At 43.0% G+C, this 13,077-nt stretch overlaps 2 long non-coding RNA genes across 2 annotated transcripts in view; one reads left to right on the forward strand and one right to left on the reverse strand.

Moving 5' to 3' along the window:
- Positions 1-13,077, forward strand: part of LOC121470381 (uncharacterized) — a 256,297-nt gene that overhangs the window by 42,549 nt on the left and 200,671 nt on the right. Inside the window, exons 4-8 of the long non-coding RNA XR_012057165.1 lie at positions 6,057-6,119; positions 7,706-7,825; positions 8,624-8,681; positions 10,403-12,354; positions 12,781-13,064. This is a non-coding gene — a long non-coding RNA (uncharacterized lncRNA). The remainder of the gene's footprint in view (positions 1-6,056; positions 6,120-7,705; positions 7,826-8,623; positions 8,682-10,402; positions 12,355-12,780; positions 13,065-13,077) is intronic.
- Positions 9,486-11,997, reverse strand: LOC121470383 (uncharacterized). The gene is made up of 2 exons (XR_005981291.2): positions 11,892-11,997; positions 9,486-10,940 (listed from the first exon to the last, which is right to left on the reverse strand). It is a non-coding gene; the product is annotated as an uncharacterized lncRNA (long non-coding RNA).

Below are 13,077 nucleotides of genomic sequence, written 5' to 3' on the forward strand. Positions count from 1 at the left end.
CTCTAAGATCAAGTCCAACCTATGCCCTAACACCACAACCAGACTATAGCACCAAGTGCCAAGTCCAGTCTTTTTTTAAACATATCCAGAGATGGTGATTCCACCACCTCCCTAGGAAGACAATTCCAGTATTTTATTATTCTTTCAGTGAAATTTTTTTTCCTAATACCCAACCTAAACCTTCCCTGACGTAGCTTGAGACTGTGTCCTCTTGTTCTGCCAGTTGCTGCCCAGTGGAAGAGATCGACCCCCACCTGTCTGCAGCCTCCCTTCAGGAAGCTGTAGAGAGCAATAAGGTCACCACCACTTTGGGGTGTCTGGTGCCAGGGGCTGCACTGACTGAGAGATGCAGCAGCACGTGCCTGGCATCAGGCACGGGAGAGGCTCTGGTGAAAGCCCCAGGGCTGCTGAAAGCCGACAGCCTCAGTGGGACACTCAAGTGCTTGTTGCTGGCATGAGCGTGGCTGTCTTGGGGACGTGAAACTGGCTGGAGTCAGGTTGGTCAATGTGAGAACCCCGGGATTTATTCGGGGCTCTCATGTGGTGGTAAAGTCTCTCCTCCAACCCGTGCTTCCAAAGAAAAACTCCGCAGCCTCTTGTGGTTCGGTCTCAAGGCAGTTTATTGCTAGCTATCTAAAAGATTGTCTTCGCCCGCCGCGGCTGCCTAGGTCAGCGGCCCAGGCAGAGACTCACACACTCCTGACACCCTCACTGTCCGGTGTCTCCGTCGTCTCTCCCCCCGCCCAAAGCTGCTACTATCTTTTATATGATATATTACGTGTTATATGTTTACAGATTTTCCCCAATACCTACTATCTATGTTACAAGGTGCTCTTCTACTCTAAACCAATCTGTGAGTGCCAACATCACCAAGAACATGGAGGCAAGGAAGAAGAAGGAGGAAGAACAGGATCAGGCCCACTTTCCTCCATCTTAGAACTCCTGACCCCCTTGTACAAAGTAAAACCCCCCTGTAGAGGTGTTAAAACCCCCCTGTACAATACTAAAAAATTTTCCCCTCTAATTTGTGACTACTTTTACTATACCATCTAACCCTCTGTGACCGCTTGTTCCACCTTCAAAGTTGGTAACTCATTCCATGGCTCAAACTCAAAATCACAGCTGTTTTCAGCTGCTTGCCAGGGTCTAAAATGCTTCTGACCAAGGCCTGGAACCTCTGAAAATGTCTGAGGGATCATTTTGAGTTCCGACAGGTCAATTGGTCTCACTCCCTGCTATCAGCACCACCTACCTCATGGAGCAGTTATTCCTTTTGTGACCCAGCTGTTCTAAGTGGCCCTTTGGGATACTTCATGCAACTTCTTTAGGAATGTTGTTGCTGTGGGACACATCCTTGTTACTCCAATGTTTCAGATTTAATTTTTGTTAAAATCTGTGATCTGTGATATATATTTATTTATGAGCAGTTTATACCCATTTCCTCTGGCTGTTTATAATTCTGGTCTTCAGAGTCCTTTGATTCTTCCTGCCTAATTTAACCCCACTTGTATTAGTGGTGCTTCCCAACTTTCTGTCACCTGCATGTGTCGTGGCAGAGTTCTGGGTTTTTTGCACGGCTGCTGAAGGGTACATGAAACAGGATGAGCTCTGACACTGTTTCTTGAGGAACTTCATGAGTAGTTTTCTACCTCAAGTTCTTTACTTATTAGACCTTTTTTTTTTTTTCTTGTACCAGTGCCTGTTTTTTGCAGCTGAGCTAATCAGTTTCCAGATGACAATTTAGTAAATACTTAAGCGGAGCCATGGGGAAGAGCAGCTCTAGCACCTCAGTGCACTTCAGCTGGGTTATTGAAGTACAATATTAGAGTGAACCAATGTCTGTTTATCAAGTTATGTTTTTTTCTCTACCACACTCCATTTTCATTGGAAACTTGTATTATCTCTTCCCTCACTAAAAACTTGTTTTGAAACCTTACAAACAGATGAAGACCAATGGCTTTTTTAATTGTTTAGGTAGCTTACAGTCTTCCTCTTTTGTATTTTGGACAATATATAACATTTCCACTAATTTTATGAAGTCCTGCACCATGCTAGATTTAGAAGCCCATCTAGAAGTGATTAATGAAAAAGCTGTAATGTCACACAACTTTTTTTTTTGTAATCAGACTTCACTTTTATTTTGAGAACCCCTTCTCCTAAGGATTTATAGTCTAAAGTGTTAGCTTAGGAACAAAATCTGATACTGAGATAGATACATAGATACTGAAAAATGAGTAAAATACCAGCATTATTAATTGATGACAGATAACAGCTCTTTTGGAATGAGAAGGGTGGATCCATATATTTTACATATATATATATATATATATATATATATATATATATATATGCACACACACATAGGTATATACATATATGTGCATATATTTTTATATATATATAGCATCCACGTGCCAATTTATATATCTATATATAAATAATACACATTTTTAACAATTTTTGCTTTCCTTTTCATTCCTTTCTCATAGTAAAAATGCCTATTTAGTGGACAGGAAAATGTTACTTTTAGAAATCTGCTGCTCCTGATTTAAAAAGACCTTTGTGGTTTTAAATGTTTTGTTTTAATCAGAAATCAATTTCCATCTACCCTTTAAAGTGATACCTTATCTGACCTATGCTTATGTACTGCTTAATTTCATACTCCTGGGAGGTATTCTTTCTCTCTGATAGTAAAGAGCTTATTAACTTTCCTTTTTTAGGAGAATTTAATTTCTTTCCTGTTGCTAAATTTAAGAAAATATTTGAAGAATGATTTAAAAGTAATGTTAAGGTTGGTTTGTTTTATTTTAATTGGGCAATAGAAGATAAAATCTGGAAATCATGACAGTAGCCAACCTTGGAATTTTGATATGGTTATTTTAAAATGAAAATAAACTGAAGATTAAGAAAAGAATTCTATTTAAGTATACAGTTCACATATTCCAACTCGTTGCATTCTTGCCTTAAATTTAGTAACTCCATTAAGATATTCTAAGATTTTTCCAGACATTTCAAATACAGATACATATATACTATGAAAATATTAAATATATAATTTGTACTGTTTGTAACACAAAATGATTATAACTTAAGTCAATGTTGTTGTCACCTTTAATATATAGTGCCTTGGGTTGTCTTTTGTTTCCATTCCTTGAAATTTTTGCTTATTGAGGAATTTGGGGAAAAAAATCAGTTGTTATTAAGTTCTTAACATTGTGAATGAAGCATGTAAATAGAAAAAATATTTAAAATTTACCAATTTCAAAGCTTCAAACTGTTTAAAAGTGCAATGATTTTAAATCTAACAGAAACTACAGAAGCATGTCGTCTTACTTTTTTGGGATTTTGTAAAACTAAGTAACTCATCAGAATAAAATATAACAATAAAACTTAATTTCACCCCCTACAGAAAAGTCAATACAGATGTGTAACGTTACTTGTGTCAGGGTTTGAGAGAACCAGACCTGTGGTACTGTTACACAGCATGTCCTGTAATAAAAAATGAGGTTTATGCTTTCTTGCTCAGCACATCAACTCATTATTTATTATGCAATTTTCTTGATCTATTACAATTTAGAACTGACAGTTTCTGGGAACCTCTCATTTCTTATATGTAATGCAAATAAATATCACTTTTACTACCCCATATATAATTACAAATTGATTTTCAAGTTGGATCATTTAGCTTCACTTTTCATTGTCTAATGTGGCCTTATAATGCTAAATACTGAGTCTGTTGAGAAACTAGAGAGTAAAACAATTGATTTTTTAATATAATTGTCTGTGGTCAATTACCATAGAAGTGGGGGTGTGTGTATTTCCGCCTTGTAGGACAAACAGTAATTTCCATGAAGGAATCTGTAGAAGAATGGAGAGTAAGTCAAGTCCATTAACACTTCTGATGCCTCGAAGCAGATGTCTCTGTTTTTAACTCCTCCAGTTCTTCTGTGTATTTGACAAGGAGAGTTGGGCATTTTCAAAAGCCGACAAAGAGACATCCTGTCTGCCTAATTGGATAACTAAACTTTTGCCAAACATCTCCCAAGCCCCTTGGCCTCTAGGCTTTGCTGTAAATGATTCAGGGATCTTGGGCAGAATTGGGCATAAAGTTTATGTACAGGAGAACTGACAGCTCAGACAAATCTCCTTGGCCAGGTGTGTTTGGAGATCTGTGATCTCACATTCATCTGTCTCTTCCTTCTGATCAGCTTTTCTTCACTGGTACATTTTCATCAGCTTTTCTTCTTAAACTTAACCTGTGTTGCAGTGGTGACTCATCCCACTCTGCCCAGGCAGAGACCAGACTGGACCTACCTTCAGCCCTTCCTGATATTCCCAGTACTTTCCTCTGTGCTTCCTGGCACTGTGCACTGTGCCGCCCACACACCCTGGCACAGCTGATTTCAGATTGCTTTTTTTTTTATACCTCATTCATAGGTATGTGGTCAGAACGATGACCACATCATTCTGAGAAAATGCCCTGGGAAAGCAAAGTTATGCTCCGCTGCTGCAATGCTGCTACACTGTTTTATCTCTGACTCTTTGTAAATATTGTAGAGGGTTAAGGTTTAAGTAACTCAAACTTCATTATCTCTGCTAAGAGGTCTTTATCAGAAAGGTAACTAAATTCATGTGAGAGGAAATGAATTTCCTTGCAAAAATCCAATACATCCATTTTCACTGGGAATCAAAGAGGAAGAAGTAAAATCAAAGTGTTTCCAGATTGAGAGAAACAGTGACTGAAGGTTTTGGGAAATAAAGGTACTTGACAAAGGACACTGGCTTTTTGCTTTCTTACCCGTGGGGACTGAGCCTGTGTACGTCAAGCCACTTCTACAAGGTGCCAACAGCTGGGTGAAAGGGAATATGACAGCAGTCAACTACTCCTGTATGCCATTGGGTTGTGCATCTTTCCTTGGTGATGTTTTTATTTCTGATGCATATTGCAATAATTCTTCATTCTTATATATTTGCTATTAAAGATTTTGTAAAGCGTGATTGGAGACTATTCTAAAGCATTTGTGGCTACTAATGACCTGCTGACTGGTGCCTGGTACTTGAGACAATGTACTAATCAATATTTGCTTAAAAAGGAGTGTGGTTTGTAGTGTTTTTACTATTAGTTATAAGAAAACAGTTTTGTCTTGTCAAAATTAGAAGTAAAAAATACCTTTTTTTATCAATGTTGTCTTAGAAGAATTTATATTTAGCTTCTATTTTAAATTTATTAGAATCAAACCTGTACTTGATCATATCCAGTCTTGACTGCTTAATTGAAATCAGTGAGGCAGAACCTGAGCTGTTGTTCATTTATATTTCTTCACTTACATAATTTGGATTACAGTAACTGGTAGTATTTTGCCATCTGGATTTATCTACATCAAAACCCATTTTTCAGAATTCTTCAGGGCAGATTAAAAAAGAAAGAGGAACAATATCAATATTTAATGCCAATTAACTAAGGTCCGCAATTCTGCTCTAAACTTCTGTTTCATTTTCTCAGTAAACTCAGTTAATGTTGATGGGTGACATTTTTAAACCATGCACTGTTGATTTCTGTCAAATGTACTTTTTGTTCTACTAATTTCCCTTGAGCTACCCTTAGTTTTTTGAACCTAATTCTTTTCATTTGAAAATTGGCAGAAAGAGCTAAGTATTTTTTTATAACAGTTATGCCAAGTCCACTGGCCTAAATTCTTCACAAATGTAATTTGCCTGGCTTTGCAATCAGTTTAGTTTCCAGATGATTTGGCTCATCATAACTTTGAGGAAAACACATAATAGTGACAAGGTGCCCTGGCCAGATTAACTGAATGCTTTTTAAAAGTACACTTAGCCAATGAAGAAATAAACAAAGATCGGTGGGGTTGATTTGAAACCTTGTAACTTTTTGTCATGGAATCTTGCATTTGAAGTCATTTTCATTTCAATTTACAGGCAAGGTTTTTCACCTGCATAAATCTGTTTTAACTGTTTATTCATGAACTAATTAATCTGTCAGTCACAGGATAGGTTATAATCTTCACAATCTTTGTTTTATTTTAACTATGTTACAGATTTACTGGCCTCCAGCAAAAGAAAAGGTAGAATTATGCAAATTAGCTGGGAAAGATGCCCAGGTAAGTATGATGTATATTTTTTATTATTGCTGAGATTTATTAATATCTGTGTGTTTGTTAGTAAATGCACAAAATGCATTAGTAAGGTCGTGTTACACTTCTTCTGAACTAAGTGTTTTTTCTTAATTAAAAAAAATTACATTTCTATTGTTTCTTAAATATTAATATTTTTAAAAATTCAATATTGCATCAATATTTCCTTTGATGTAATAAATGCAGCTGGGAGACAAATGGACTTACCTCAGAAATGTCTACCAGGCAATACTTCCATGAAATCTTCTCTTTTCACATTAAAATGCTTATTTTTTTCTTGGGACTGTCCTGAATGTAACTTCATTATAATTAATTAAAGAAACAGAGTAGTAAAGAAGCAGTGTACAAATCAACTTAACTTGCAGACTGCTTGAGTTAGGGTTAAAAGAAAATTTCAGACTCAATGGCTTTTCTGTGGAACCACAAATTTTCTTTAGGAAGTATATTTAAGGTACATACGTGTATACAATACAACTTTTATATGTTTTGCTTACCACAGATTACATCATGTGTCTAGAGCCTACTATGAATGTAAACATTTTCTGGCTCTAAAATAATTTTTTTTCATTTTGTCTCAGAAAAAATGTCCTAATTTCTATCCAGCATGTCAGTTACCAAGGTAGATTGCAGCTCAAAACACTCTCAGCTCTCTGCCTGAAGAATTTCAACTTTTTATTCTAACTTGTTGCTACCATTGTCTTTACAGCAGTCAAAACCTAAACACCACCTTTGCTGAGCACAGGAAATTTTCTTATAGGGGTGTATATGGAAGATTTGTTCTGTTTCTATACTAAAAGAAGATTGAAAGGGTCCTGGGAAGGAAATACTTGTTTTGGACTCTCACTTAGGTGTAGGGTGATATCTAGAAAGTATGAACAGATTCTTTGTATTCCCTCGAAATACTTGGGGTTTTTTTCTGTATTAATTTCATTTTGGGGAAAGCTAGAGCAAGCCTTGTCCTCCAGCCCATGTATCATCCTTGGAGCACACAGCATCTGCCCAGCAAGGACCAAGCCCAGCTAGAGCCAGGACAGCTCATTGGACTCAGAAATAACCAAATAAGAGTCACCAGTAAGATGTGGCTGGTGCGGAGACAAAGCATACCCACTGAAGTGCGCTGAAGCCTTTCAGCGCACCACAGTTACTTTAATCATGTAATCTTTGGTGTTAAAGCACCCTGAGCTGGGAAGCAAAGGCAGGAGGATTGGTAGCCAGACAAACCCAGTGGCTCTGCGACCTCTGCCCAGCTGTGGGCAGGTGTTGTTTGCCAGGACACAGGCTGAACAGATACCCTCCAAACTGTGCTGTGAGCACACAGCTTCTTGTGGCTGTAAGCATTACAGCAGAATTAGGTTTGCATGTCTGATTGATGAACTGCCTGGTAGATAGCTGCTATCAAATTGTAGTTGTCACAGCTTTGAACTGCTTCGTAAACAGTCCCTGCTACAGTAGTTTTAAGTACACCAGTGCTGTGGCTGTAATTTAGTAGAATGTATAACGTGGAAAAAAAGAATAAACATGAAAATTAACCTTTATCTTTCTTTTTCCAACAGACAGATTTTGCCAATTTTATCTGTGTTCTCCAGCCTTACAACTGGACTCATGTTTATAACTGTGGCACAGGAGCATTTCACCCTCTGTGTGGATACATTGAACTTGGAACTCACTAAGAAGTAATTTAACTTTCTCACTAGTGTGACATGTTAGCCCTCATCTTGTTTAGCGTTCATCATAGATTGGAAAATTGTCGGAATCTGTGGGTATTGATGATTCCGAGATTGTAGAAAGTCTCTGTTTTTCTGCCCCGTTGCCAAAGAAGAAGCCATAATTCGTCTGTGCTGTTTTCAAGGTTGTTTATTCTTGCTTATCTCTAACATGTTCTGCTGCCCTGCCACAGGTCTGTCCTGCAGGGCAGTGTGCGGGGCTCTGCCCCCAGTGGGATGTTACAAACATTAAATACCAGAAACTACGTGTGCTATATTTACAATAATGTGCCAATATCTGTCACCTACGTTAAACAGTGTGTCCCCAGCCTAAACCAACAGAAAAATGCCAACACTGCAGTGAAACATGGAAGGCATGAAGAAGGAGGAAAAGGACAAGACACACCCAATTTCCTCCATCTTGTCCCCTTTGAACCCCTAATCTAGAAACCTAAAATTTTACTTTTGCACTCGTGCCACACTTAATTATTACTCGTATCAAACACTCAGAGCTTGTAATTCATCCTGTAGGATTGAAAACTCTTTTCCATGGACAGAGATCAGAGAAAGTGTCTCTCGGGGCTCTGTGCAGGGGGGTTCCTGACCCCTGCCAGGGTCCCAGGCCCTCCAGAGCAGCCAGAGGGAAGCCCTGGATTCCCACACTGTGGAGCTTCTGTCTTCCTCTGTCTCTCCTTCCTCTCCTTCTAATGCTCTTCATATGGAATATTTTTGGGTACCTGAACAACTTAAGTCTTTAAACCTTTCCAGACTAAATGGGCTGAGTGAATGAAGTTACTCCTATGACAAGGGATTTAAACTGGATTGGGTTTGTATTAAATGCTTTTCGAAAGTTTCTTGTTCTTTTGTACTTTGCCAGTGAAATTTTGGGGGTCCTGAATAGGCGCTGAGGGGTACTTGGGGATCCCGGAGGGTCTTGGGGACACTTGTGGGACAGATGGGGGCGGATACCGAGGGTCTGTGGTGCGCGGGGCATGATGGGTGTTGTAGTCCCGGCTTTAATGGGGCTCTATGGGGCCGCAGAGCATGACGGGAGTTGTAGGCAAAAGAAAAGATGGCGCAGGCTCCAGGCACCACCCCCAAAGCCATGATCCCTGGCGCTGATTGGTTGGCAGCTGTGATGGGCGGGAGCCTCAGCAAATGGGAGGCAGCAGAGGCGGGAACAGCCCATTCAACCCCTCCAGTCTCTCCCATTACAGCCCAGTACATCCCCCGTGCCCCTCCAATCCCTCCCAGCACAGCCCAGTTCATCCCCAGTACAGCCCAGTACAGCCCCAGTGCCCTTAAAATCCCTCCCAGTACAGCCGAGTTCATCCTCAGTACAGCCCGGTACAGCCCCAATGCCCTTAAAATCCCTCCCAGTACAGCCCAGTTCATCCCCAGTACAGCCCAGGACAACCCCTGTGCGGCTTTCGGGGGTCACTTGCGGCTGTCCCCCGTCCCTCCCCGGCCCCCCGGGACCCCTCCGGCTAGCTGTCCCCTCAGGGAACCGGGGTTTGCCGTGGTCCCGCTGCACTGGGCTCACCAGGCAGCGGCTGGGTTAGCACGGTCCGAGCGGCGGTGCGCCTCGGTCGCCGCAAGGAGTCGAGATAAAGAGACGAAGAGAGGTCAATTTGTGTGCAGTCCAGAGAGATTGTATTGCCTGAACAGTTGCAGGGACAAAAGACCCTGGGCTACTGCCCAGATACAGTTTTATACAGCAAAATTAAGAGATAAGGTCTAAACAATAGAGACAGTGTTCAGCATGGGCCCATCAGAACCACCCCAGGGGTCAGGTCCAATGGGAACTGCTCAGGGGTGGGGAGAAGGGGGTTTACATAAAGATGCTGAAGCGAAACTTTCCCGAAACAATGGGGCATACATAAATGTATCTTTTCCTCATACCTAAATGTATCTTTTCCTCAGTTTCCAATTCCCAAGGCCTTTCTAAATCCCTTCCTCCACACTACCACACCAGCGCGATAGCAACACCCCTGTGCCACTCCAGTCCTTCCCAGCACAGCCCAGTTCATCCCTAGTACAGCCCAGTACAGCCCCAGTGCCCCTCCAATCCATCCCAGTACAGCCCAGTCCCTCCCAAGACACATGAGTTCATTCCCAGGCCCTCCCAGTTCCCCCCAGTGCCATCCATATTCCGCTCCAGTGTCCCCCAGTTATCCCCACAGCGTTCCCACCCATTGCGGGGCAGCGGCACAGACGGAATGTCCTGCGGCCCAAATCCCTGCTCCTGCCACACAGTGCCCAGCCTTCTCCCCCTCCTCCTCCTCTCCCAGCAAGGTACAAATTCCAGCTCGGAGGAGGCTTCCCCAGAGAGGGCTCCTGCTCCAGCCTGAGTGTCCCTGCAGAGGAACAGGGCATCTTTCAGGCACTTCCACAAGCTCAGGGTTCTTACTTCATGGGGAATCTGGGATGAAAATGGCCTTGTTAGGAAGGACAAAAGCAGAGGGAATGGGTTGGAAATTATTAGTAAAAATGTTCCATTGTACAGGGAAAGTTCACGAAATCATTCCCTGCTTTTTTCCTTTTCAGATTCTTTCAGCCAACCACTGAGAGGACCAGCTTGTTCTCGTGCTTTTCATGCACTGATTGTACTCTTGATTTATATCAGTGCTTGAGATGTGGAAGCTTCTAAACTGAACACAGAAACAAACTCCCTCTGTCAGCCCATTTTCATCTTCTACATCACTTTCAAGATGTCCATGGGCATGTTGGAACGATTATCACACTGCTCTCCAGTTCTGGCTGCAGGCTCGGGAGATTCTTTCTCTGCATTCCCTGACAATTCCTGGGAGCCCGTCATGGTTTCTTAGGCTAGAGCAATAGCAGTGAAAATCTCACCAATGGCACAACTGCCCAGCCCACAAGGAAAAGAAAGAACAAGCTATAAAGTTCTTCAAATATTTGTCCCACTTTTCTGCAAGAGTCGAGCTGCACACACGGTGTGGGAAGCCAAGAGAAGCTGCAGCTGGTGGCACATCTTGTGACAGAAACTGCTCAAAGCTTCCTCATTCTCCAGCAAAGGTTCTTGGAAAGAGCAAACAGGATTGTGGAGAAGATTCTGGGAAAACTGAAATAGTTTTTAAGAAATGAAATGAAAATGGAAAGAAATAATCCAAGATGTTTTTCTCTGTTTATTTTTATGCTCCCCTTTTCCATCTTACACTACCTCCCCATCCCATTAATTGCAAATGGATCTCACTTCTAAGATCCACAATTTGGCAAGTTTTAGACACTCTAAAATAGCATGAGCTACACACATTTTACCTTCCCCTGTTTTGTTTGTTTTTTTTTTTTTTTTAATTTTGGAAATCAATGATGGATAGGTAAGTGCAGTTCTTGGGTCAGGTACAAATTCAGCATTCAGGGAATGCGCTCCGATAGTGTTTGACCCTCAGCAGGGACAATGCACAGCAGCGCCCGAGGGGATTCCTGTGTCCCTGGGCAGGAGTCCAGACTCTGGGTCTGGGCTGAACATGGCAAAGTTCTCGTGTTTGGACAGGCTCAGGGGCTGCCCGAGGAGCACGGGGCTGGGCGCGGGGGCGAGCAGGCAGCGGACACACGGACACGGGGACACATGGACACAGGGACATACGGACACGGGGACACAGCGACACGGGGACACACGGACACGGGGACACACGGACACGGGGACACAGCGACACGGGGACACAGTGACATGGGGACACATGGACATGGGGACACACGGACACGGGGACACACGGACACAGGGACACAGCGACATGGGTACATAAAGACACGGGGACACACGGACACGGGGACACACGGACACGGGGACACAGAGACACGGGGACACAGCGACATGGGGACACACGGACATGGGGACACACGGACACAGGGACACACAGACACGGGGACACACGGACACGGAGCTTCAGCTGCAGCGGCAGCAGTGGCAACGAAAGCAGCGAAAGCACCTACTCTAAATTCCCTCTTGCATCTCCTCTCCCTCTCCCGCTGTCCCGCGCTCTCTCCCGCTCTCTCTCCCGCTCTCTCTCACCCGCTGTCTCTCTCCTCTTCCGCTCTCCCTCTCCGCCTGCCCGGCCGGGCCATGCCCCCGGCCCGCCCCCGGCCCCGGGCGGGGCTGCCCCGTCCCCGCCCCCGCCCGCCCCACCGCGGTCTCGCCTCCGCCCGGCTCTGGGCGTGCTGGTGGTGGCGCTGCCAGGCGGGCATCAGTGCCTGGGGCTGGGGCGGCATCGCCGCCCTTTGGCTCCGCCTGGCCTGAGCCCGGCCCCGGCTCCATAGTCCCAGCTGAACCCCTGAATCTCCGCAGGTACGCCTGGATCTCCACTATTCATTCTTCATTTCTTTTTGGCTGGAAGTGTGCAGTTGCACTTTCTTCCACCTCTAGAAGTGCCATGAGTGGCCAAAGCTGGCAAGTGAGCCGTGTTCCTGAGGCAGTGCAGTCTGGAGCTGATGGATGGAGAATTGCCCTTCCCACTTCCAAACCAGAGCAAAAAGCCGTAAGTGGGATTTTTCATCTGTAAGAAACCCCTGACAATTTCAGAGGGAATGTGCAGCTCATTCCCAGAGTGAGAAGGAAGGTCATCTTCCAAAGGATTTGGGGTTTGACAGAGTTGAGATTCCCAGTCCTGCCTGGAGCTGGAAGGACCCCAATCAATTTCCTATTGCTTCGACCACAATTTAAAATAAGAATGTTGGAAACAAACCCCAAAAACTGTAAAAAAGGCTGTTGAGGTCAGTAAGATGGATCCATGCCATCAGCACATTTACAATGTATATAACTGAGTTCTCTTTTTAAAAAGATCAGTTACCTCTTAATGCAAAGTTACAGAAGTTGTTTCACTAACACTTGGATTTTATTTGTATCTTTTACAATTCATCTAATTGTATTTTTTTTCTTTTTCCTTTTTTTTTTCTTTAAGCAGAGGTCCTGGCCCTCTTCCAGCCAAAAGGGAAAGGGCCCCACCAAGCCTTGTTACCCACAGACAACATGGTAAAGCTGAACACTAAAGGACCTTGGGGGCATTATTCTGGAATTAAAAAGTTGCCAGCTCCATGGACAACAGAATTATTGTTCCTAACCTGAATGACATTGAGCAAAAAGAATGAAGAATGGTGTCACTAAAGTACTACTGACGTTTGCGAAAACACCTCCAGAGTTTCACCAAGGGATCAGTCATCAAAATGTTTTGGAAATTTAAAGACCAAGGTAGCCAAAGCAC

Source organism: Taeniopygia guttata, chromosome 8 (genome assembly GCF_048771995.1).
Source record: "Taeniopygia guttata chromosome 8, bTaeGut7.mat, whole genome shotgun sequence".
In the NCBI taxonomy this organism is placed as follows: domain Eukaryota; kingdom Metazoa; phylum Chordata; class Aves; order Passeriformes; family Estrildidae; genus Taeniopygia; species Taeniopygia guttata.